Genomic DNA, 25,607 nt, shown 5'->3' with positions numbered 1-25,607 from the left:
GAAGTTCATCGCCTTCACCACTCAGATACCAAGACCTGTGTTCTCGCTGTGGGAGTCAGCAATTTTACCAGTGTTTGTGAAAGTCAAAATCTTCCAGTGCCAAAATAAAGCACAGACTTTTAATTGTTACACGATGAGGATGGGATTCAAACCCATGCATGCAGAGCACAATGGATTAGCAGTCCATCGCCTTAACCACTCGGCCACCTCATCTGCAGCTTGGAACGGGCAAATTACCTTAAAAAACTGTAGTTGCTGTATGTAAACCCTAGATTGAAATCAATGAAAGTTAGGCAGAGCAATGGCAAGGCCATGTGTCGACCCCATCAAGACATTTAACAAACGTGTTGTCAGGCCGAGTGGTCTCAAGTGCTTGATTAAGTGTGTTGAGGTGTCGGTTCAAATCCCACCATTGAGTTTGCCCTTGGTGAAGCTATTCTTCAATACCTGAATCTTATTAGTCGCTCTAGTATTGCGCAGGGATTCTATATTCTTGTGGGGCCATGTAAGAGAGGAAATAACAAATGTTTTGTGAAGAGGTTGGTGTTATAATCCACACATGCAGTTCATCGCCTTCAACACTCAGATACCAAGTCAAATCAAATCATCAAATCAAATTTATTTATATAGCCCTTCGTACATCAGCTGATATCTCAAAGTGCTGTACAGAAACCCAGCCTAAAACCCCAAACAGCAAGCAATGCAGGTGTAGAAGCACGGTGGCTAGGAAAAACTCCCTAGAAAGGCCAAAACCTAGGAAGAAACCTAGAGAGGAACCAGGCTATGTGGGGTGGCCAGTCCTTTTCTGGCTGTGCCGGGTGGAGATTATAACATAACTTGGCCAAGATGTTCAAATGTTCATAAATGACCAGCATGGTCGAATAATAATAGGGCAGAACAGTTGAAACTGGAGCAGCAGCACGGTCAGGTGGACTGGGGACAGCAAGGAGTCAGGTAGTCCTGGGGCATGGTCCTAGGGCTCAGGTCAGTTGAAACTGGAGCAGCAGCACGGCCAGGTGGACTGGGGACAGCAAGGAGTCATCATGTAAGGTAGTCCTGGGGCATGGTCCTAGGGCTCAGGTCCTTCGAGAGAGAGAAAGAAAGAGAGAAGGAGAGAATTAGAGAACACACACTTAGATTCAAACAGGACACCGAATAGGACAGGAGAAGTACTCCAGATATAACAAACTTACCCCAGCCCCCCGAAACATAAACTACTGCAGCATAAACACTGGAGGCTGAGACAGGAGGGGTTAGGAGTCCTGTGCTCTCGCTGTGGCTGTCAGCAATTTTACCAGTGTTTGTGAAAGTAAAAATCTTCCAGTGCCAAAATAAAGCACATCATTTGAATTGTTACACGATGAGGATGGGATTCGAACCCATGCATGCAGAGCACAATGGATTAGCAGTTCATCAACTTAACCACTCGGCCACCTCATCCTGTATTTTAGAAGTGGCAAATGACCTTAAAAAACTGTAGTTGCTGTATGTAGACCCTAGATTGAAATCAATGAAAGTTAGGCAGAGCAATGGCAGGGCCATGTGTCGATCCCATCGAGATATTTAACAAATGTTTTGTTACGCCGAGTGGTCTCAAGTGCTTGATTAAGTGTGTTGAGGTGTCGGTTCAAATCCAACCATTGAGGTTGCCCTTGGTGAAGCTATTCTTCAATACCTGAATCGTATTAGTCGCACTAGGATTGTGCAGGGACACTATATTCATGTGGGGCCATGTAAGAGATGAAATAACAAATGTTTTGTAAAGAGGTTGGTGTTATAATCCACACATTCATCGCCTTCACCACTCAGATACCAAGTCCTGTGCTCTCGCTGTGGCAGTCAGCAATTTTACCAGTGTTTGTGAAAGTCAAAATCTTCCAGTGCCAAAATAAAGCACATCATTTTAATTGTTACACGATGAGGATGGGATTCGAACCCATGCATGCAGAGCACAATGGATTAGCAGTTCATCACCTTAACCACTCGGCCACCTCATCCTGTATTTTAGAAGTGGCAAATGACCTTAAAAAACTGTAGTTGCTGTACATAAACCCTATATTGAAATCAATGAAAGTTAAGCAGAGCAATGGCAAGGCCATGTGTCGATCCCATCGAGACATTTAACAAATGTTTTGTCAGGCCGAGTGGTCTCAAGTGCTTGATTAAGTGTGTTGAGGTGTCGGTTTAAATCCAACCATTGAGGTTGCCCTTGGTGAAGCTATTCTTCAATACCTGAATCTTATTAGTCGCACTAGGATTGTGCAGGGACTCTACATTCATGTGGGGCCATGTAAGAGAGGAAATAACAAATGTTTTGTGAAGAGGTTGGTGTTATAATCCACACATGCAGTTCATCGCCTTCACCACTCAGATACCAAGTCCTGTGCTCTCGCTGTGGCAGTCAGCAATTTTACCAGTGTTTGTGAAAGTCAAAATCTTCCAGTGCCAAAATAAAGCACAGAATCTTAATTGTTACACAATGAGATTCTATCCCATGCATGCAGAGCACAATGGATTAGCAGTCCATCGCCTTAACCACTCAGCCACCTAATCTGTATCTTGGAAGTGGCAAATGACTTTAAAAAACTGTAGTTGCTGTATGTAAACCCTATTTTGAAATCAATGAAAGTTAGGCAGAGCAATGGCAAGGCCATGTGTCGATCCCATCGAGACATTTAACAAACGTGTTGTCAGGCGGAGTGGTCTCCAGTGCTTGATTAAGTGTGTTGAAGTGTTGGTTCAAATCCCACCATTGAGGTTGCGCTTGGTGAAGTTATTCTTCAATACCTGAATCTTATTAGTCACTCTAGGATTGCCAAGGGATTCTATATTCATGTGGGGCCATGTAAGAGAGGAAATAACAAATGTTTTGTGAAGAGGTTGGTGTTATAATCCACACATGCAGTTCATCGCCTTCACCACTCAGATACTAAGTCCTGTGCTCTCGCTGTGGCAGTCAGCAATTTTGCCAGTGTTTATGAAAGTCAAAATCTTCCAGTGACAAAATAAAGTATAGAATTTTAATTATTACACGATGAGATTCAAACCCATGCACGCAGAGCACAATGGATCGCCTTAACCACTCGGCCACCTCCTCCTGTATTTTGGAAGTGGCAAATGACCTTAAAAAACTGTAGTTGCTGTATGTAAACCCTAGATTGAAATCAATGAAAGCAATGGCAGGGCCATGTGTCGATCCCATCGAGATATTTAACAAATGTTTTGTCAGGCCGAGTGGTCTCAAGTGCTTGATTAAAAGTGTGTTGAGGTGTCGGTTCAAATCCAACCATTGAGGTTGCCCTTGGTGAAGCTATTCTTCAATACCTGAATCTTATTAGTCGCACTAGGATTGTGCAGGGACACTATATTCATGTGGGGCCATGTAAGAGAGGAAATAACAAATGTTTTGTAAACAGGTTGGTGTTATAATCCACACATAGAGTTCATCGACTTCACCACTCAGATACCAAGTCCTGTGCTCTCGCTGTGGCAGTCAGCAATTTTACCAGTGTTCGTGAAAGTCCAAATCTTCCAGTGCCAAAATGAAGCATAGTATTTTAGTTGCTACACGATGAGAATGGGATTCGAACCCATGCATGCAGAGCACAATGGATTAGCAGTCCATCGCCTTAACCACTCGGCCACCTCATCCTGTATATTGGAAGTGGCAAATGACCTTAAAAAACTGTAGTTGCTGTATGTAAACCCTAGATTGAAATCAATGAAAGCAATGGCAAGGCCATGTGTCGATCCCAACGAGATATTTAACAAATGTTTTGTCAGGCCGAGTGGTCTCAAGTGCTTGATTAAGTGTGTTGAGGTGTCGGTTCAAATCCAACCATTGAGGTTGCCCTTGGTGAAGCTATTCTTCAATACCTGAATCTTATTAGTCGCACTAGGATTGTGCAGGGACAGTATATTCATGTGGGGCCATGTAAGAGAGGAAATAACAAATGTTTTGTAAACAGGAAGGTGTTATAATCCACACATGCAGTTCATCGCCTTCACCACTCAGATACCCAGTCCTGTGCTCTCGCTGTGCCAGTCAGCAATTTTACTAGTGTTTGTGAAAGTCCAAATCTTCCAGTGCCAAAACAAAGCACATAATTTTAATTGTTACACGATGAGGATGGGATTCGAAGCCATGCATGCAGAGCACAATGGATTAGCAGTCCATCGCCTTAACCACTCGGCCACCTCATCCTGTATTTTGGAAGTGGCAAATGATCTTAAAAAACTGTTGTTGCTGTATGTAAACCCTAGATTGAAATCAATGAAAGTTAGGCAGAGCAATGGCAAGGCCATGTATCGATCCCATCGAGATATTTGGTGAAGCTATTCTTCAATACCTGAATCTTATTAGTCGCACTAGGATTGTGCAGGGACACTATATTCATGTGGGGCCATGTAAGAGAGGAAATAACAAATGTTTTGTGAAGAGGTTGGTGTTATAATCCACACATAGAGTTCATCGACTTCACCACTCAGATACCAAGTCCTGTGCTCTCGCTGTGGCAGTCAGCAATTTTATCAGTGTTTGTGAAAGTCAAAATCTTCCAGTGCCAATATTCTGCTATTTGCATGTGGCAAATGACCTTAACTGGTGCCTCTAGAGACAAAACCTCTCTCATCGTCACTCAATGCCTAGGCTTACCTCCACTGTACTCACATCCTACCATACCCTTGTCTGTACATTATGCCTTGAATCTATTCTTCCACGCCCAGAAATCTGCTCCTTTTGTTCTCTGTTCTGAACGCACTAGACGACCAGTTTTTATCGCCTTTACCCGTACCATTATGCTACTCCTCCTCTGTTCCTCTGGTGATGTAAAGGTTAAGCCTGCAGCCCCCAGCACCGCTCTCATTCCCCAGGCGTTCTCATTTGTTGACTCCTCTAACCGTAAAAGCCTTGGTTTCATGCATGTTAAAATCCAAAGCCTCTTCCCTAAGTTTGTTTTATTCACTGCTTTAGCACACTCCACCAACCCTGATGTCCTAGCCGTGTCTGAATCCTTGGCCACCAAAAATCCTGAAATTTCCATCCCCATCTACAAAATTTTCTGACAAGATAGAACTGCCAAAGGGGGCGGAGTTGCAATGTACTGCAGAGATAGCCTGCAGAGTTCTATCATACCATCCAGGTCTCTGCCCAAAACATTCGAGCTTCTACTTTTAAAAATCCACCTTTCCAGAAACAAGTCTCTCACCATTGTTGCTCTCACCCCCCTTAGCCCCCAGCTGTGCACTGGACACCATATTTGAATTGATTGCCCCCCATCTATCTTCAGAGTTCGTACTGTTAGGTGACCTAAACTGGGACATGCTTAACACACCGGCCATCCTCCAATCTAAACTAGATGCACTCAATATCACACAAATTATCAAGGGGACCTACCAGGTACAACCCTAAATCCGTAACCATGGGCAACCTCTTAGATATCATCCTGACTGCTTCCGTAATTGGTCCGTGGTCAAACGACCACACCTCATGACTGTCAAACGCTCCCTAAAACACTTCAGCGAGCAGGCCTTTCTAGTCGACCTGGCCCGGGTATCCTGGAAGGATATTAACCCCATCCCGTCAGTAGAGGATGCCTGGTTGCTATTTAAAAGTGCTTTCCTCGCCATCTTAAAGAGGCATGCCCCATTAAAAAAATGTAGAACTAAGAACAGATATAGGTTATTGGATATTGGTTTACCCCAGACTTGACTGCCCTTGATCAGCATAAAAACATCCTGTGGCGTTCTGCATTAGCATCGAATAGCCCCCGCGATATGCAACTTTTCAGGGAGGTCAGGAACCAATATACAGTCAGTTTGAAAAAAATAGCCCTAGCTTTCCTAACAGAAATGTTCATCCTGTAGCAATAATTCCAAAAAGATTTGGGACACTGTAAAGAATTAGAGCACCTCCTTCCAGCTGCCCACTGCCAAGAGGCTAGCAACCACTGTCACCAGCAATAAATCTACGATAATCGATAATTTCAATAAGCATTTTTCTACGGCTGGCCATACTTTCCACCCGGCCAACAGCTCTGCACGCCCTGCAGTAACTTGCCCAAGCACCCCCCGCTTCTCCTTCAGCCAAATCTAAACAGCTGATGTTCTGAAAGAGCTGCAAAATCTGGATCCCTACAAATCAGCTGGACTAGACAATCTGGACCCTCTCTTTCTAAAATGATCTGCCGAAATTGTTGCAACCCCCAATAGTAGCCTGTTCAACGTCTCTTTCGTATCGTCTGAGATCCCCGAAGATTGGAAAGCTGCTGCGGTCAACCCGCTCTTCAAAGGGGGAGACACTCTAGACCCAAACTGTTATACACCTACAGTTGAAGTCAGAAGTTTACATACACCTAGGTTGGAGTCATTAACTTCTTATGGGCAGGTGGGACAGTAACGAAATACATCAAAATAAAGCTTAACTTCTTGTTAATCCAGCTGCTGTGTCAGATTTCAAAAAGGCTTTACGGCGAAAGCACACCATGTGATTATCTGAGGACAGTACGCCGCATACAAAAGCATGAAAACTTATTTCAACCAGGCAGGTGCAAAAAGTCAAAAATAGCAATATAATAAATGCCTTACCTTTGGTGATCTTCTTCTGTTGGCCCTCCAAAAGGTCCCGGATACATCACAAAGGGTTATTTTTGTTTGATAATGTCCTTCTTTATATCCATAAAAACTCAGTTTAGCTGAGAAGAAGTTAACAGATCACCGACTATTTCAAATCCCACCGTACCTTCTCCACTATGCAATCTGGTTTCCGAGCTGGTCATTGGTGCACCTCAGCCACACTCAAGGTCCAAAACGATATCATAACCGCGATCGATAAAAGACAGTACTGTGAAGCCGTCTTCATTGACCTGGCCAAGTCAAAAATCCTATAATGTGATTTTCTGGATTTTTTTTCTCATTTTGTCTGTCATAGTTGAAGTGTACCTATGATGAAAATTACAGGCCTCTCTCATCTTTAAGTGGGAGAATTTGCACAATTGGTGGCTGACTAAATACTTTTTTGCCCCACTGTATATACCGTTACACATGCACTTATCACATAGTATTCCATACATAAATTAAAGGTCATGCAACCTGAGTTGAAACCTGAGTGAGGTGCACATGTACATAAACAGATACATGCGCAATATATTCATGTGTTGGACACTTGATACGGTCACATGATTTTGTTGTGGTATGGCACAAAATAATGTTACGACCACATATCACAATTAATTGTATATATCAATATTTTACTAAGTGGATGGTCTCTACAGAAGGTGTAAACAGTACAGCCAAATGGTTCGTTGCATAGTAGGAATATCATAAATAGGTAGTGTCAATATAAATAACATACGGTACAGTATGTACAAGAACAATATCAGTGATAGACGAGGTAGTTATATGCATACAATCAGGGGTAAAGTGGCTGAGCAGCAGGATAAAAAATAAAAAAAAACGTACGTGAGTGTGTTAGGAGAGAGTCATGTGAATAGAGGCACTGCAGATCGTGCTGATGACTGGTCCGTCCAAACCACGCATGAACAAGGGAATCAATATTCAGAGAGACTGTTTCTGTCCTGCCCTTGACTTTGGTGCAGGGCATGTAATGTCCATAGTCTCTTCATTGCAAAACTCCCTGATCTTCTCCAAAAGATCAGTTTGTCTTGCTGTGTCCAGTCCAGGTGGTGCTTGTACAGGCAGACCATCAACGGGCAGAAGGATGCTAAGCAGCTGAAACCTGGTTCCGAAAGTCCGGACGCTCCTTGGCGACAACACCAGGCTCCAGAGCATCAAAGCTGTAAAACAGGGAATAACAACAACAACAAAAAATCAAAAGACACAACAACCCTGCACACCATTAATTCACCTCCCAAGTTTAGATAAGAATAACCTCATACAATGAAAATTGTTTTACCTGAAGTGCTGGTACTGCTTGATCTGTGGCAGCAGCCTGAAGTACGGAGTCAGGTGTTGTTGCCAGCCATAGCTTTCCACCAGCACCGTACCAGCCTCCAGTCCAACCAGCTCTGGGATGTTGACCTGTCACAGTGCTGTCCTTCACAACACCAGCAATCTCAGACAAAGTGTTCACTCTGTTCTTTCTGAAGCGCTTCTTGATGAGGTCGAAGCACCAGCCATGGGCAAACTTGGTGTGGCCTGTGATCAGGAAGGGAAGGTCCAGATTGTGGTGGAGGTTGTGAATACCATTGTACAAACTTGTTCTTGTTTTGGCCACTGTAGTTATCACAATTCAGGTCCACACGTGTTTTCCCAACTCCGTAGTTGAAGAAATGGTGCCTGTAGTTGATGACAGTGCTGCTGCCTTTGCTTGCTTGGGCCAGCTCTCTTTTTAATGACTGGTGGATTAGAGTCAGGTGGGTTCTACTGATTGATGCTGACAGACAAATTCCAGATACAAATATTTTAGCATTATTTTACAATAAATGCAAAAAAAATGGCATTCTGCTTTATCACTGCACACAGTTCATACAGGGAATGTTAGCTACTGTAGCTAACAGTAAGCTTTAACTAGCATTACAATACAGATTTTCTAGCTATGACAAAATTAACTTCTTTGGGGTAGTGGGCAGTATTTTCACGTCCGGATGAAAAGCGTGCCCAGAGTAAACTGCCTGCTACTCAGGCCCAGATCCTAGGATATGCATAGTATATTTGGATAGAAAACACTCTGAAGTTTCTAAAACTGTTTGAATGATATATGCGAGTATAACAGAACTCATATGACAGGCAACAACCTGAGAAAAAAATTAACCAGGAAGTGGGAAATCTGAGGTTTGTAGGTTAACTCTTTGCTTATCCAAGATACAGTGGAAATGGGGTCATGTTGCACTTCCTAATGCTTCCACCAGATGTCACTTTTCGTTCGTACTTTCCGCTGGATCTCTTTGGATTGATTTGTCGTTTGAGCGCCGTACTCAGATTATTGCATGGTTTGCTTTTTCCGTAAAGTTTTTTTTAAAAATCTGACACAGCGGTTGCATCAAGGAGAAGTTGATCTAAAATTCCATGTATAACGTGTATTTTCATCAACATTTATGATGACTATTTCTGGAAATTGATGTGGCTCTCAGCAAAATCACTGGATGTTTTGGAACTACTGAACATAACGCGTCAATGTAAACTCAGATTTTTCGATAATCTTAATCTTTCATGTGCCTTAATATAAAACTTACACGTTCGAGAAGGCATTTCTGCCAAAAAAAATGCATTTTGATAAAATAAAAATGTATGTTCAAAAGGCTCTCCTGTAAAGTCGTGATTTGCGACAGACGCCTAGTTTCCTGAATCAGGTCACAAAGTAACCCGTTTTTCCCCACGTATAAGTCTCTCACCTGAGCCCTACCACTATTCTGCCTGGTCCATTTCTCCCACCAGTACAGCAGGAGCATGAGAGAAGTTTGAATGTTCTCTCTCCATACTCACTCCACATGCGTGGTCTCAGGACTCATGGCGCACTCCTGCTGCCCATACCCAGTCAGCAATTTTACCAGTGTTTGTGAAAGTCCAAATCTTCCAGTGCCAAAATGAAGCATAGTATTTTAGTTGCTACACGATGAGGATGGGATTCGAACCCATGCATGCAGAGCACAATGGATTAGCAGTCCATCGCCTTAACCACTCGGCCACCTCATCCTGTATATTGGAAGTGGCAAATGACCTTAAAAAACTGTAGTTGCTGTATGTAAACCCTAGATTGAAATCAATGAAAGCAATGGCAAGGCCATGTGTCGATCCCATCGAGATATTTAACAAATGTTTTGTCAGGCCGAGTGGTCTCAAGTGCTTGATTAAGTGTGTTGAGGTGTCGGTTCAAATCCAACCATTGAGGTTGCCCTTGGTGAAGCTATTCTTCAATACCTGAATCGTATTAGTCGCACTAGGATTGTGCAGGGACACTATATTCATGTGGGGCCATGTAAGAGAGGAAATAACAAATGTTTTGTAAACAGGTTGGTGTTATAATCCACACATAGAGTTCATCGACTTCACCACTCAGATACCAAGTCCTGTGCTCTCGCTGTGGCAGTCAGCAATTTTACCAGTGTTTGTGAAAGTCCAAATCTTCCAGTGCCAAAACAAAGCACATAATTTTAATTGTTACACGATGAGGATGGGATTCAAAGCCATGCATGCAGAGCACAATGGATTAGCAGTCCATCGCCTTAACCACTCGGCCACCTCATCCTGTATTTTGGAAGTGGCAAATGATCTTAAAAACCTGTAGTTGCTGTATGTAAACCCTAGATTGAAATCAATGAAAGTTAGGCAGAGCAATGGCAAGGCCATGTATCGATCCCATCGAGATATTTAACAAACGTTTTGTCAGGCCGAGTGGTCTCAAGTGCTTGATTAAGTGTGTTGAGGTGTCGGTTCAAATCCAACCATTGAGGTTGCCCTTGGTGAAGCTATTCTTCAATACCTGAATCTTATTAGTCGCACTAGGATTGTGCAGGGACACTATATTCATGTGGGGCCATGTAAGAGAGGAAATAACAAATGTTTTGTAAACAGGTTGGTGTTATAATCCACACATGCAGTTCATCGCCTTCACCACTCAGATACCAAGTCCTGTGCTCTCGCTGTGGCAGTCAGCAATTTTACCAGTGTTTGTGAAAGTCAAAATCTTCCAGTGCCAATATTCTGCTATTTGCATGTGGCAAATGACCTTAACTGGTGCCTCTAGAGACAAAACCTCTCTCATCGTCACTCAATGCCTAGGCTTACCTCCACTGTACTCACATCCTACCATACCCTTGTCTGTACATTATGCCTTGAATCTATTCTTCCACGCCCAGAAATCTGCTCCTTTTGTTCTCTGTTCTGAACGCACTAGACGACCAGTTTTTATCGCCTTTACCCGTACCATTATGCTACTCCTCCTCTGTTCCTCTGGTGATGTAAAGGTTAAGCCTGCAGCCCCCAGCACCGCTCTCATTCCCCAGGCGTTCTCATTTGTTGACTCCTCTAACCGTAAAAGCCTTGGTTTCATGCATGTTAAAATCCAAAGCCTCTTCCCTAAGTTTGTTTTATTCACTGCTTTAGCACACTCCACCAACCCTGATGTCCTAGCCGTGTCTGAATCCTTGGCCACCAAAAATCCTGAAATTTCCATCCCCATCTACAAAATTTTCTGACAAGATAGAACTGCCAAAGGGGTCGGAGTTGCAATGTACTGCAGAGATAGCCTGCAGAGTTCTATCATACCATCCAGGTCTCTGCCCAAAACATTCGAGCTTCTACTTTTAAAAATCCACCTTTCCAGAAACAAGTCTCTCACCATTGTTGCTCTCACCCCCCTTAGCCCCCAGCTGTGCACTGGACACCATATTTGAATTGATTGCCCCCCATCTATCTTCAGAGTTCGTACTGTTAGGTGACCTAAACTGGGACATGCTTAACACACCGGCCATCCTCCAATCTAAACTAGATGCACTCAATATCACACAAATTATCAAGGGGACCTACCAGGTACAACCCTAAATCCGTAACCATGGGCAACCTCTTAGATATCATCCTGACTGCTTCCGTAATTGGTCCGTGGTCAAACGACCACACCTCATGACTGTCAAACGCTCCCTAAAACACTTCAGCGAGCAGGCCTTTCTAGTCGACCTGGCCCGGGTATCCTGGAAGGATATTAACCCCATCCCGTCAGTAGAGGATGCCTGGTTGCTATTTAAAAGTGCTTTCCTCGCCATCTTAAAGAGGCATGCCCCATTAAAAAAATGTAGAACTAAGAACAGATATAGGTTATTGGATATTGGTTCACCCCAGACTTGACTGCCCTTGATCAGCATAAAAACATCCTGTGGCGTTCTGCATTAGCATCGAATAGCCCCCGCGATATGCAACTTTTCAGGGAGGTCAGGAACCAATATACAGTCAGTTTGAAAAAAATAGCCCTAGCTTTCCTAACAGAAATGTTCATCCTGTAGCAATAATTCCAAAAAGATTTGGGACACTGTAAAGAATTAGAGCACCTCCTTCCAGCTGCCCACTGCCAAGAGGCTAGCAACCACTGTCACCAGCAATAAATCTACGATAATCAATCATTTCAATAAGCATTTTTCTACGGCTGGCCATACTTTCCACCCGGCCAACAGCTCTGCACGCCCTGCAGTAACTTGCCCAAGCACCCCCCGCTTCTCCTTCAGCCAAATCTAAACAGCTGATGTTCTGAAAGAGCTGCAAAATCTGGATCCCTACAAATCAGCTGGACTAGACAATCTGGACCCTCTCTTTCTAAAATGATCTGCCGAAATTGTTGCAACCCCCAATAGTAGCCTGTTCAACGTCTCTTTCGTATCGTCTGAGATCCCCGAAGATTGGAAAGCTGCTGCGGTCAACCCGCTCTTCAAAGGGGGAGACACTCTAGACCCAAACTGTTATACACCTACAGTTGAAGTCAGAAGTTTACATACACCTAGGTTGGAGTCATTAACTTCTTATGGGCAGGTGGGACAGTAACGAAATACATCAAAATAAAGCTTAACTTCTTGTTAATCCAGCTGCTGTGTCAGATTTCAAAAAGGCTTTACGGCGAAAGCACACCATGTGATTATCTGAGGACAGTACGCCGCATACAAAAGCATGAAAACTTATTTCAACCAGGCAGGTGCAAAAAGTCAAAAATAGCAATATAATAAATGCCTTACCTTTGGTGATCTTCTTCTGTTGGCCCTCCAAAAGGTCCCGGATACATCACAAAGGGTTATTTTTGTTTGATAATGTCCTTCTTTATATCCATAAAAACTCAGTTTAGCTGAGAAGAAGTTAACAGATCACCGACTATTTCAAATCCCACCGTACCTTCTCCACTATGCAATCTGGTTTCCGAGCTGGTCATTGGTGCACCTCAGCCACACTCAAGGTCCAAAACGATATCATAACCGCGATCGATAAAAGACAGTACTGTGAAGCCGTCTTCATTGACCTGGCCAAGTCTTTCGACTCTGTCAATCACCAAAACACACCGCAGGACCTTGGTATGCTTCTTACAAAGCCACTCCTTCGTTGCCCGGGCGGTGTGTTTGGGATCATTGTCATGCTGAAAGACCCAGTCACGTTTCATCTTCTATGCCCTTGCTGATGGAAGGAGGTTTTCACTCAAATACTCACAATACATGGCCCCATTCATTCTTTCCTTTACACAGATCAGTCGTCCTGGACCCTTTGCAGAAAAACAGCCCCAAAGCATGATGTTTCCACCCCCATGCTTCACAGTAGGTATGGTGTTCTTTGGATGCAACTCAGCATTCTTTGTACTCCAAACACGACGAGTTGAGTTTTTACCAAAAAGTTAAATTTTGGTTTCATCTGACCATATGACATTCTCCCAATCTTCTTCTGGATCATCCAAATGCTCTCTAGCAAACTTCAGATGGGCCTGGACATGTACTGGCTTAAGCAGGGGGACACGTCTGGCACTGTAGGATTTGAGTCCCTGGCAGCGTAGTGTGTTACTGATGGTAGGCTTTGTTACTTTGGTCCCAGCTCTCTGCAGGTCATTCACTAGGTCCCCCCGTGTGGTTCTGGGATTTTTGCTCACCGTTCTTGTGATCATTTTGACCCCACGGGGTGAGATCTTGCGTGGAGCCCCAGATCCAGGGAGATTATCAGTGGTTTTGTATGTCTTCCATTTCCTAATAATTGCTCCCACAGTTGATTTCTTCAAACCAAGATGCTTACCTATTGCAGATTCAGTCTTCCCAGCCTGGTGCAGGTCTACAATTTTGTTTCTGGTGTCCTTTGACAGCTCTTTGGTCTTGGCCATAGTGGAGTTTGGAGTGTGACTGTTTGAGGTTGTGGAGAGGTGTCTTTTTTACTGATAACAAGTTCAAACAGGTGCCATTAATACAGGTAACGAGTGGAGGACAGAGGAGCCTCTTAAAGAAGAAGTTACAGGTCTGTGAGAGCCAGAAATCTTGCTTCTTTGTAGGTGACCAAATACTTATTTTCCACCATAATTTTTAAATAAATTCATTAAAAAAATCCTATAATGTGATTTTCTGGATTTTTTTTCTCATTTTGTCTGTCATAGTTGAAGTGTACCTATGATGAAAATTACAGGCCTCTCTCATCTTTAAGTGGGAGAATTTGCACAATTGGTGGCTGACTAAATACTTTTTTGCCCCACTGTATATACCGTTACACATGCACTTATCACATAGTATTCCATACATAAATTAAAGGTCATGCAACCTGAGTTGAAACCTGAGTGAGGTGCACATGTACATAAACAGATACATGCGCAATATATTCATGTGTTGGACACTTGATACGGTCACATGATTTTGTTGTGGTATGGCACAAAATAATGTTACGACCACATATCACAATTAATTGTATATATCAATATTTTACTAAGTGGATGGTCTCTACAGAAGATGTAAACAGTACAGCCAAATGGTTCGTTGCATAGTAGGAATATCATAAATAGGTAGTGTCAATATAAATAACATACGGTACAGTATGTACAAGAACAATATCAGTGATAGACGAGGTAGTTATATGCATACAATCAGGGGTAAAGTGGCTGAGCAGCAGGATAAAAAAAAAAAAAAAAAATGTACGTGAGTGTGTTAGGAGAGAGTCATGTGAATAGAGGCACTGCAGATTGTGCTGATGACTGGTCCGTCCAAACCACGCATGAACAAGGGAATCAATATTCAGAGAGACTGTTTCTGTCCTGCCCTTGACTTTGGTGCAGGGCATGTAATGTCCATAGTCTCTTCATTGCAAAACTCCCTGATCTTCTCCAAAAGATCAGTTTGTCTTGCTGTGTCCAGTCCAGGTGGTGCTTGTACAGGCAGACCATCAACGGGCAGAAGGATGCTAAGCAGCTGAAACCTGGTTCCGAAAGTCCGGACGCTCCTTGGCGACAACACCAGGCTCCAGAGCATCAAAGCTGTAAAACAGGGAATAACAACAACAACAAAAAATCAAAAGACACAACAACCCTGCACACCATTAATTCACCTCCCAAGTTTAGATAAGAATAACCTCATACAATGAAAATTGTTTTACCTGAAGTGCTGGTACTGCTTGATCTGTGGCAGCAGCCTGAAGTACGGAGTCAGGTGTTGTTGCCAGCCATAGCTTTCCACCAGCACCGTACCAGCCTCCAGTCCAACCAGCTCTGGGATGTTGACCTGTCACAGTGCTGTCCTTCACAACACCAGCAATCTCAGACAAAGTGTTCACTCTGTTCTTTCTGAAGCGCTTCTTGATGAGGTCGAAGCACCAGCCATGGGCAAACTTGGTGTGGCCTGTGATCAGGAAGGGAAGGTCCAGATTGTGGTGGAGGTTGTGAATACCATTGTACAAACTTGTTCTTGTTTTGGCCACTGTAGTTATCACAATTCAGGTCCACACGTGTTTTCCCAACTCCGTAGTTGAAGAAATGGTGCCTGTAGTTGATGACAGTGCTGCTGCCTTTGCTTGCTTGGGCCAGCTCTCTTTTTAATGACTGGTGGATTAGAGTCAGGTGGGTTCTACTGATTGATGCTGACAGACAAATTCCAGATACAAATATTTTAGCATTATTTTACAATAAATGCAAAAAAAATGGCATTCTGCTTTATCACTGCACACAGTTCATACAGGGAATGTTAGCTACTGTAGCTAACAGTAAGCTTTAACTAGCATTACAATACAGATTTTCTAGCTATGACAAAATTAACTTCTTTGGGGTAGTGGGCAGTATTTTCACGTCCGGATGAAAAGCGTGCCCAGAGTAAACTGCCTGCTACTCAGGCCCAGATCCTAGGATATGCATAGTATATTTGGATAGAAAACACTCTGAAGTTTCTAAAACTGTTTGAATGATATATGCGAGTATAACAGAACTCATATGACAGGCAACAACCTGAGAAAAAAATTAACCAGGAAGTGGGAAATCTGAGGTTTGTAGGTTAACTCTTTGCTTATCCAAGATACAGTGGAAATGGGGTCATGTTGCACTTCCTAATGCTTCCACCAGATGTCACTTTTCGTTCGTACTTTCCGCTGGATCTCTTTGGATTGATTTGTCGTTTGAGCGCCGTACTCAGATTATTGCATGGTTTGCTTTTTCCGTAAAGTTTTTTTTAAAAATCTGACACAGCGGTTGCATCAAGGAGAAGTTGATCTAAAATTCCATGTATAACGTGTATTTTCATCAACATTTATGATGACTATTTCTGGAAATTGATGTGGCTCTCAGCAAAATCACTGGATGTTTTGGAACTACTGAACATAACGCGTCAATGTAAACTCAGATTTTTCGATAATCTTAATCTTTCATGTGCCTTAATATAAAACTTACACGTTCGAGAAGGCATTTCTGCCAAAAAAAATGCATTTTGATAAAATAAAAATGTATGTTCAAAAGGCTCTCCTGTAAAGTCGTGATTTGCGACAGACGCCTAGTTTCCTGAATCAGGTCACAAAGTAACCCGTTTTTCCCCACGTATAAGTCTCTCACCTGAGCCCTACCACTATTCTGCCTGGTCCATTTCTCCCACCAGTACAGCAGGAGCATGAGAGAAGTTTGAATGTTCTCTCTCCATACTCACTCCACATGCGTGGTCTCAGGACTCATGGCGCACTCCTGCTGCCCATACCCAGTCAGCAATTTTACCAGTGTTTGTGAAAGTCCAAATCTTCCAGTGCCAAAATGAAGCATAGTATTTTAGTTGCTACACGATGAGGATGGGATTCGAACCCATGCATGCAGAGCACAATGGATTAGCAGTCCATCGCCTTAACCACTCAGCCACCTCATCCTGTATATTGGAAGTGGCAAATGACCTTAAAAAACTGTAGTTGCTGTATGTAAACCCTAGATTGAAATCAATGAAAGCAATGGCAGGGCCATGTGTCGATCCCATCGAGATATTTAACAAATGTTTTGTCAGGCCGAGTGGTCTCAAGTGCTTGATTAAGTGTGTTGAGGTGTCGGTTCAAATCCAACCATTGAGGTTGCCCTTGGTGAAGCTATTCTTCAATACCTGAATCTTATTAGTCGCACTAGGATTGTGCAGGGACACTATATTCATGTGGGGCCATGTAAGAGAGGAAATAACAAATGTTTTGTAAACAGGTTGGTGTTATAATCCACACATGCAGTTCATCGCCTTCACCACTCAGATACCAAGTCCTGTGCTCTCGCTGTGGCAGTCAGCAATTTTACCAGTGTTTGTGAAAGTCCAAATCTTCCAGTGCCAAAACAAAGCACATAATTTTAATTGTTACACGATGAGGATGGGATTCAAAGCCATGCATGCAGAGCACAATGGATTAGCAGTCCATCGCCTTAACCACTCGGCCACCTCATCCTGTATTTTGGAAGTGGCAAATGATCTTAAAAACCTGTAGTTGCTGTATGTAAACCCTAGATTGAAATCAATGAAAGTTAGGCAGAGCAATGGCAAGGCCATGTATCGATCTCATCGAGATATTTAACAAACGTTTTGTCAGGCCGAGTGGTCTCAAGTGCTTGATTAAGTGTGTTGAGGTGTCGGTTCAAATCCAACCATTGAGGTTGCCCTTGGTGAAGCTATTCTTCAATACCTGAATCTTATTAGTCGCACTAGGATTGTGCAGGGACACTATATTCATGTGGGGCCATGTAAGAGAGGAAATAACAAATGTTTTGTGAAGAGGTTGGTGTTATAATCCACACATAGAGTTCATCGACTTCACCACTCAGATACCAAGTCCTGTGCTCTCGCTGTGGCAGTCAGCAATTTTACCAGTGTTTGTGAAAGTCAAAATCTTCCAGTGCCAATATTCTGCTATTTGCATGTGGCAAATGACCTTAACTGGTGCCTCTAGAGACAAAACCTCTCTCATCGTCACTCAATGCCTAGGCTTACCTCCACTGTACTCACATCCTACCATACCCTTGTCTGTACATTATGCCTTGAATCTATTCTTCCACGCCCAGAAATCTGCTCCTTTTGTTCTCTGTTCTGAACGCACTAGACGACCAGTTTTTATCGCCTTTACCCGTACCATTATGCTACTCCTCCTCTGTTCCTCTGGTGATGTAAAGGTTAAGCCTGCAGCCCCCAGCACCGCTCTCATTCCCCAGGCGTTCTCATTTGTTGACTCCTCTAACCGTAAAAGCCTTGGTTTCATGCATGTTAAAATCCAAAGCCTCTTCCCTAAGTTTGTTTTATTCACTGCTTTAGCACACTCCACCAACCCTGATGTCCTAGCCGTGTCTGAATCCTTGGCCACCAAAAATCCTGAAATTTCCATCCCCATCTACAAAATTTTCTGACAAGATAGAACTGCCAAAGGGGGCGGAGTTGCAATGTACTGCAGAGATAGCCTGCAGAGTTCTATCATACCATCCAGGTCTCTGCCCAAAACATTCGAGCTTCTACTTTTAAAAATCCACCTTTCCAGAAACAAGTCTCTCACCATTGTTGCTCTCACCCCCCTTAGCCCCCAGCTGTGCACTGGACACCATATTTGAATTGATTGCCCCCCATCTATCTTCAGAGTTCGTACTGTTAGGTGACCTAAACTGGGACATGCTTAACACACCGGCCATCCTCCAATCTAAACTAGATGCACTCAATATCACACAAATTATCAAGGGGACCTACCAGGTACAACCCTAAATCCGTAACCATGGGCAACCTCTTAGATATCATCCTGACTGCTTCCGTAATTGGTCCGTGGTCAAACGACCACACCTCATGACTGTCAAACGCTCCCTAAAACACTTCAGCGAGCAGGCCTTTCTAGTCGACCTGGCCCGGGTATCCTGGAAGGATATTAACCCCATCCCGTCAGTAGAGGATGCCTGGTTGCTATTTAAAAGTGCTTTCCTCGCCATCTTAAAGAGGCATGCCCCATTAAAAAAATGTAGAACTAAGAACAGATATAGGTTATTGGATATTGGTTCACCCCAGACTTGACTGCCCTTGATCAGCATAAAAACATCCTGTGGCGTTCTGCATTAGCATCGAATAGCCCCCGCGATATGCAACTTTTCAGGGAGGTCAGGAACCAATATACAGTCAGTTTGAAAAAAATAGCCCTAGCTTTCCTAACAGAAATGTTCATCCTGTAGCAATAATTCCAAAAAGATTTGGGACACTGTAAAGAATTAGAGCACCTCCTTCCAGCTGCCCACTGCCAAGAGGCTAGCAACCACTGTCACCAGCAATAAATCTACGATAATCGATAATTTCAATAAGCATTTTTCTACGGCTGGCCATACTTTCCACCCGGCCAACAGCTCTGCACGCCCTGCAGTAACTTGCCCAAGCACCCCCCGCTTCTCCTTCAGCCAAATCTAAACAGCTGATGTTCTGAAAGAGCTGCAAAATCTGGATCCCTACAAATCAGCTGGACTAGACAATCTGGACCCTCTCTTTCTAAAATGATCTGCCGAAATTGTTGCAACCCCCAATAGTAGCCTGTTCAACGTCTCTTTCGTATCGTCTGAGATCCCCGAAGATTGGAAAGCTGCTGCGGTCAACCCGCTCTTCAAAGGGGGAGACACTCTAGACCCAAACTGTTATACACCTACAGTTGAAGTCAGAAGTTTACATACACCTAGGTTGGAGTCATTAACTTCTTATGGGCAGGTGGGACAGTAACGAAATACATCAAAATAAAGCTTAACTTCTTGTTAATCCAGCTGCTGTGTCAGATTTCAAAAAGGCTTTACGGCGAAAGCACACCATGTGATTATCTGAGGACAGTACGCCGCATACAAAAGCATGAAAACTTATTTCAACCAGGCAGGTGCAAAAAGTCAAAAATAGCAATATAATAAATGCCTTACCTTTGGTGATCTTCTTCTGTTGGCCCTCCAAAAGGTCCCGGATACATCACAAAGGGTTATTTTTGTTTGATAATGTCCTTCTTTATATCCATAAAAACTCAGTTTAGCTGAGAAGAAGTTAACAGATCACCGACTATTTCAAATCCCACCGTACCTTCTCCACTATGCAATCTGGTTTCCGAGCTGGTCATTGGTGCACCTCAGCCACACTCAAGGTCCAAAACGATATCATAACCGCGATCGATAAAAGACAGTACTGTGAAGCCGTCTTCATTGACCTGGCCAAGTCTTTCGACTCTGTCAATCACCAAAACACACCGCAGGACCTTGGTATGCTTCTTACAAAGCCACTCCTTCGTTGCCCGGGCGGTGTGTTTGGGATCATTGTCATGCTGAAAGACCCAGTCACGTTTCATCTTCTATGCCCTTGCTGATGGAAGGAGGTTTTCACTCAAATACTCACAATACATGGCCCCATTCATTCTTTCCTTTACACAGATCAGTCGTCCTGGACCCTTTGCAGAAAAACAGCCCCAAAGCATGATGTTTCCACCCCCATGCTTCACAGTAGGTATGGTGTTCTTTGGATGCAACTCAGCATTCTTTGTACTCCAAACACGACGAGTTGAGTTTTTACCAAAAAGTTAAATTTTGGTTTCATCTGACCATATGACATTCTCCCAATCTTCTTCTGGATCATCCAAATGCTCTCTAGCAAACTTCAGATGGGCCTGGACATGTACTGGCTTAAGCAGGGGGACACGTCTGGCACTGTAGGATTTGAGTCCCTGGCAGCGTAGTGTGTTACTGATGGTAGGCTTTGTTACTTTGGTCCCAGCTCTCTGCAGGTCATTCACTAGGTCCCCCCGTGTGGTTCTGGGATTTTTGCTCACCGTTCTTGTGATCATTTTGACCCCACGGGGTGAGATCTTGCGTGGAGCCCCAGATCCAGGGAGATTATCAGTGGTTTTGTATGTCTTCCATTTCCTAATAATTGCTCCCACAGTTGATTTCTTCAAACCAAGATGCTTACCTATTGCAGATTCAGTCTTCCCAGCCTGGTGCAGGTCTACAATTTTGTTTCTGGTGTCCTTTGACAGCTCTTTGGTCTTGGCCATAGTGGAGTTTGGAGTGTGACTGTTTGAGGTTGTGGAGAGGTGTCTTTTTTACTGATAACAAGTTCAAACAGGTGCCATTAATACAGGTAACGAGTGGAGGACAGAGGAGCCTCTTAAAGAAGAAGTTACAGGTCTGTGAGAGCCAGAAATCTTGCTTCTTTGTAGGTGACCAAATACTTATTTTCCACCATAATTTTTAAATAAATTCATTAAAAAAATCCTATAATGTGATTTTCTGGATTTTTTTTCTCATTTTGTCTGTCATAGTTGAAGTGTACCTATGATGAAAATTACAGGCCTCTCTCATCTTTAAGTGGGAGAATTTGCACAATTGGTGGCTGACTAAATACTTTTTTGCCCCACTGTATATACCGTTACACATGCACTTATCACATAGTATTCCATACATAAATTAAAGGTCATGCAACCTGAGTTGAAACCTGAGTGAGGTGCACATGTACATAAACAGATACATGCGCAATATATTCATGTGTTGGACACTTGATACGGTCACATGATTTTGTTGTGGTATGGCACAAAATAATGTTACGACCACATATCACAATTAATTGTATATATCAATATTTTACTAAGTGGATGGTCTCTACAGAAGGTGTAAACAGTACAGCCAAATGGTTCGTTGCATAGTAGGAATATCATAAATAGGTAGTGTCAATATAAATAACATACGGTACAGTATGTACAAGAACAATATCAGTGATAGACGAGGTAGTTATATGCATACAATCAGGGGTAAAGTGGCTGAGCAGCAGGATAACAAAAAAAAAAAAAACGTACGTGAGTGTGTTAGGAGAGAGTCATGTGAATAGAGGCACTGCAGATCGTGCTGATGACTGGTCCGTCCAAACCACGCATGAACAAGGGAATCAATATTCAGAGAGACTGTTTCTGTCCTGCCCTTGACTTTGGTGCAGGGCATGTAATGTCCATAGTCTCTTCATTGCAAAACTCCCTGATCTTCTCCAAAAGATCAGTTTGTCTTGCTGTGTCCAGTCCAGGTGGTGCTTGTACAGGCAGACCATCAACGGGCAGAAGGATGCTAAGCAGCTGAAACCTGGTTCCGAAAGTCCGGACGCTCCTTGGCGACAACACCAGGCTCCAGAGCATCAAAGCTGTAAAACAGGGAATAACAACAACAACAAAAAATCAAAAGACACAACAACCCTGCACACCATTAATTCACCTCCCAAGTTTAGATAAGAATAACCTCATACAATGAAAATTGTTTTACCTGAAGTGCTGGTACTGCTTGATCTGTGGCAGCAGCCTGAAGTACGGAGTCAGGTGTTGTTGCCAGCCATAGCTTTCCACCAGCACCGTACCAGCCTCCAGTCCAACCAGCTCTGGGATGTTGACCTGTCACAGTGCTGTCCTTCACAACACCAGCAATCTCAGACAAAGTGTTCACTCTGTTCTTTCTGAAGCGCTTCTTGATGAGGTCGAAGCACCAGCCATGGGCAAACTTGGTGTGGCCTGTGATCAGGAAGGGAAGGTCCAGATTGTGGTGGAGGTTGTGAATACCATTGTACAAACTTGTTCTTGTTTTGGCCACTGTAGTTATCACAATTCAGGTCCACACGTGTTTTCCCAACTCCGTAGTTGAAGAAATGGTGCCTGTAGTTGATGACAGTGCTGCTGCCTTTGCTTGCTTGGGCCAGCTCTCTTTTTAATGACTGGTGGATTAGAGTCAGGTGGGTTCTACTGATTGATGCTGACAGACAAATTCCAGATACAAATATTTTAGCATTATTTTACAATAAATGCAAAAAAAATGGCATTCTGCTTTATCACTGCACACAGTTCATACAGGGAATGTTAGCTACTGTAGCTAACAGTAAGCTTTAACTAGCATTACAATACAGATTTTCTAGCTATGACAAAATTAACTTCTTTGGGGTAGTGGGCAGTATTTTCACGTCCGGATGAAAAGCGTGCCCAGAGTAAACTGCCTGCTACTCAGGCCCAGATCCTAGGATATGCATAGTATATTTGGATAGAAAACACTCTGAAGTTTCTAAAACTGTTTGAATGATATATGCGAGTATAACAGAACTCATATGACAGGCAACAACCTGAGAAAAAAATTAACCAGGAAGTGGGAAATCTGAGGTTTGTAGGTTAACTCTTTGCTTATCCAAGATACAGTGGAAATGGGGTCATGTTGCACTTCCTAATGCTTCCACCAGATGTCACTTTTCGTTCGTACTTTCCGCTGGATCTCTTTGGATTGATTTGTCGTTTGAGCGCCGTACTCAGATTATTGCATGGTTTGCTTTTTCCGTAAAGTTTTTTTTAAAAATCTGACACAGCGGTTGCATCAAGGAGAAGTTGATCTAAAATTCCATGTATAACGTGTATTTTCATCAATATTTATGATGACTATTTCTGGAAATTGATGTGGCTCTCAGCAAAATCACTGGATGTTTTGGAACTACTGAACATAACGCGTCAATGTAAACAGATTTTTCGATAATCTTAATCTTTCATGTGCCTTAATATAAAACTTACACGTTCGAGAAGGCATTTCTGCCAAAAAAAATGCATTTTGATAAAATAAAAATGTATGTTCAAAAGGCTCTCCTGTAAAGTCGTGATTTGCGACAGACGCCTAGTTTCCTGAATCAGGTCACAAAGTAACCCGTTTTTCCCCACGTATAAGTCTCTCACCTGAGCCCTACCACTATTCTGCCTGGTCCATTTCTCCCACCAGTACAGCAGGAGCATGAGAGAAGTTTGAATGTTCTCTCTCCATACTCACTCCACATGCGTGGTCTCAGGACTCATGGCGCACTCCTGCTGCCCATACCCAGTCAGCAATTTTACCAGTGTTTGTGAAAGTCCAAATCTTCCAGTGCCAAAATGAAGCATAGTATTTTAGTTGCTACACGATGAGGATGGGATTCGAACCCATGCATGCAGAGCACAATGGATTAGCAGTCCATCGCCTTAACCACTCAGCCACCTCATCCTGTATATTGGAAGTGGCAAATGACCTTAAAAAACTGTAGTTGCTGTATGTAAACCCTAGATTGAAATCAATGAAAGCAATGGCAGGGCCATGTGTCGATCCCATCGAGATATTTAACAAATGTTTTGTCAGGCCGAGTGGTCTCAAGTGCTTGATTAAGTGTGTTGAGGTGTCGGTTCAAATCCAACCATTGAGGTTGCCCTTGGTGAAGCTATTCTTCAATACCTGAATCTTATTAGTCGCACTAGGATTGTGCAGGGACACTATATTCATGTGGGGCCATGTAAGAGAGGAAATAACAAATGTTTTGTAAACAGGTTGGTGTTATAATCCACACATGCAGTTCATCGCCTTCACCACTCAGATACCAAGTCCTGTGCTCTCGCTGTGGCAGTCAGCAATTTTACCAGTGTTTGTGAAAGTCCAAATCTTCCAGTGCCAAAACAAAGCACATAATTTTAATTGTTACACGATGAGGATGGGATTCAAAGCCATGCATGCAGAGCACAATGGATTAGCAGTCCATCGCCTTAACCACTCGGCCACCTCATCCTGTATTTTGGAAGTGGCAAATGATCTTAAAAACCTGTAGTTGCTGTATGTAAACCCTAGATTGAAATCAATGAAAGTTAGGCAGAGCAATGGCAAGGCCATGTATCGATCTCATCGAGATATTTAACAAACGTTTTGTCAGGCCGAGTGGTCTCAAGTGCTTGATTAAGTGTGTTGAGGTGTCGGTTCAAATCCAACCATTGAGGTTGCCCTTGGTGAAGCTATTCTTCAATACCTGAATCTTATTAGTCGCACTAGGATTGTGCAGGGACACTATATTCATGTGGGGCCATGTAAGAGAGGAAATAACAAATGTTTTGTGAAGAGGTTGGTGTTATAATCCACACATAGAGTTCATCGACTTCACCACTCAGATACCAAGTCCTGTGCTCTCGCTGTGGCAGTCAGCAATTTTACCAGTGTTTGTGAAAGTCAAAATCTTCCAGTGCCAATATTCTGCTATTTGCATGTGGCAAATGACCTTAACTGGTGCCTCTAGAGACAAAACCTCTCTCATCGTCACTCAATGCCTAGGCTTACCTCCACTGTACTCACATCCTACCATACCCTTGTCTGTACATTATGCCTTGAATCTATTCTTCCACGCCCAGAAATCTGCTCCTTTTGTTCTCTGTTCTGAACGCACTAGACGACCAGTTTTTATCGCCTTTACCCGTACCATTATGCTACTCCTCCTCTGTTCCTCTGGTGATGTAAAGGTTAAGCCTGCAGCCCCCAGCACCGCTCTCATTCCCCAGGCGTTCTCATTTGTTGACTCCTCTAACCGTAAAAGCCTTGGTTTCATGCATGTTAAAATCCAAAGCCTCTTCCCTAAGTTTGTTTTATTCACTGCTTTAGCACACTCCACCAACCCTGATGTCCTAGCCGTGTCTGAATCCTTGGCCACCAAAAATCCTGAAATTTCCATCCCCATCTACAAAATTTTCTGACAAGATAGAACTGCCAAAGGGGGCGGAGTTGCAATGTACTGCAGAGATAGCCTGCAGAGTTCTATCATACCATCCAGGTCTCTGCCCAAAACATTCGAGCTTCTACTTTTAAAAATCCACCTTTCCAGAAACAAGTCTCTCACCATTGTTGCTCTCACCCCCCTTAGCCCCCAGCTGTGCACTGGACACCA

The 25,607-nt window shown here is 43.2% G+C and overlaps 10 non-coding genes across 10 annotated transcripts; all 10 read right to left on the bottom strand.

The window, feature by feature from the left end:
- Window positions 1–131: 131 nt before the first annotated feature.
- On the bottom strand, window positions 132–213 carry trnas-gcu. The gene has a single exon. It is a non-coding gene; the product is annotated as a tRNA-Ser (tRNA).
- Window positions 214–1,915: 1,702 nt separating this feature from the next.
- trnas-gcu lies at window positions 1,916–1,997 on the bottom strand. Its single transcript has one exon. It is a non-coding gene; the product is annotated as a tRNA-Ser (tRNA).
- Window positions 1,998–3,569: 1,572 nt separating this feature from the next.
- On the bottom strand, window positions 3,570–3,651 carry trnas-gcu. The gene has a single exon. It is a non-coding gene; the product is annotated as a tRNA-Ser (tRNA).
- A 470-nt stretch (window positions 3,652–4,121) lies between these two features.
- On the bottom strand, window positions 4,122–4,203 carry trnas-gcu. The gene has a single exon. It is a non-coding gene; the product is annotated as a tRNA-Ser (tRNA).
- Window positions 4,204–9,569: 5,366 nt separating this feature from the next.
- trnas-gcu lies at window positions 9,570–9,651 on the bottom strand. Its single transcript has one exon. It is a non-coding gene; the product is annotated as a tRNA-Ser (tRNA).
- Window positions 9,652–10,121: 470 nt separating this feature from the next.
- trnas-gcu lies at window positions 10,122–10,203 on the bottom strand. Its single transcript has one exon. It is a non-coding gene; the product is annotated as a tRNA-Ser (tRNA).
- A 6,499-nt stretch (window positions 10,204–16,702) lies between these two features.
- On the bottom strand, window positions 16,703–16,784 carry trnas-gcu. The gene has a single exon. It is a non-coding gene; the product is annotated as a tRNA-Ser (tRNA).
- Window positions 16,785–17,254: 470 nt separating this feature from the next.
- trnas-gcu lies at window positions 17,255–17,336 on the bottom strand. The gene has a single exon. It is a non-coding gene; the product is annotated as a tRNA-Ser (tRNA).
- A 6,496-nt stretch (window positions 17,337–23,832) lies between these two features.
- Window positions 23,833–23,914, bottom strand: trnas-gcu. Its single transcript has one exon. It is a non-coding gene; the product is annotated as a tRNA-Ser (tRNA).
- A 470-nt stretch (window positions 23,915–24,384) lies between these two features.
- Window positions 24,385–24,466, bottom strand: trnas-gcu. The gene has a single exon. It is a non-coding gene; the product is annotated as a tRNA-Ser (tRNA).
- Between the last annotated feature and the right edge of the window lie 1,141 nt (window positions 24,467–25,607).

Source organism: Oncorhynchus mykiss, chromosome 15, assembly GCF_013265735.2.
Source record: "Oncorhynchus mykiss isolate Arlee chromosome 15, USDA_OmykA_1.1, whole genome shotgun sequence".
NCBI classification, from domain to species: domain Eukaryota; kingdom Metazoa; phylum Chordata; class Actinopteri; order Salmoniformes; family Salmonidae; genus Oncorhynchus; species Oncorhynchus mykiss.
The sequence above is the reverse complement of the archived record's forward strand: the minus strand, read 5'-3'. Positions and strand labels throughout refer to the sequence as shown.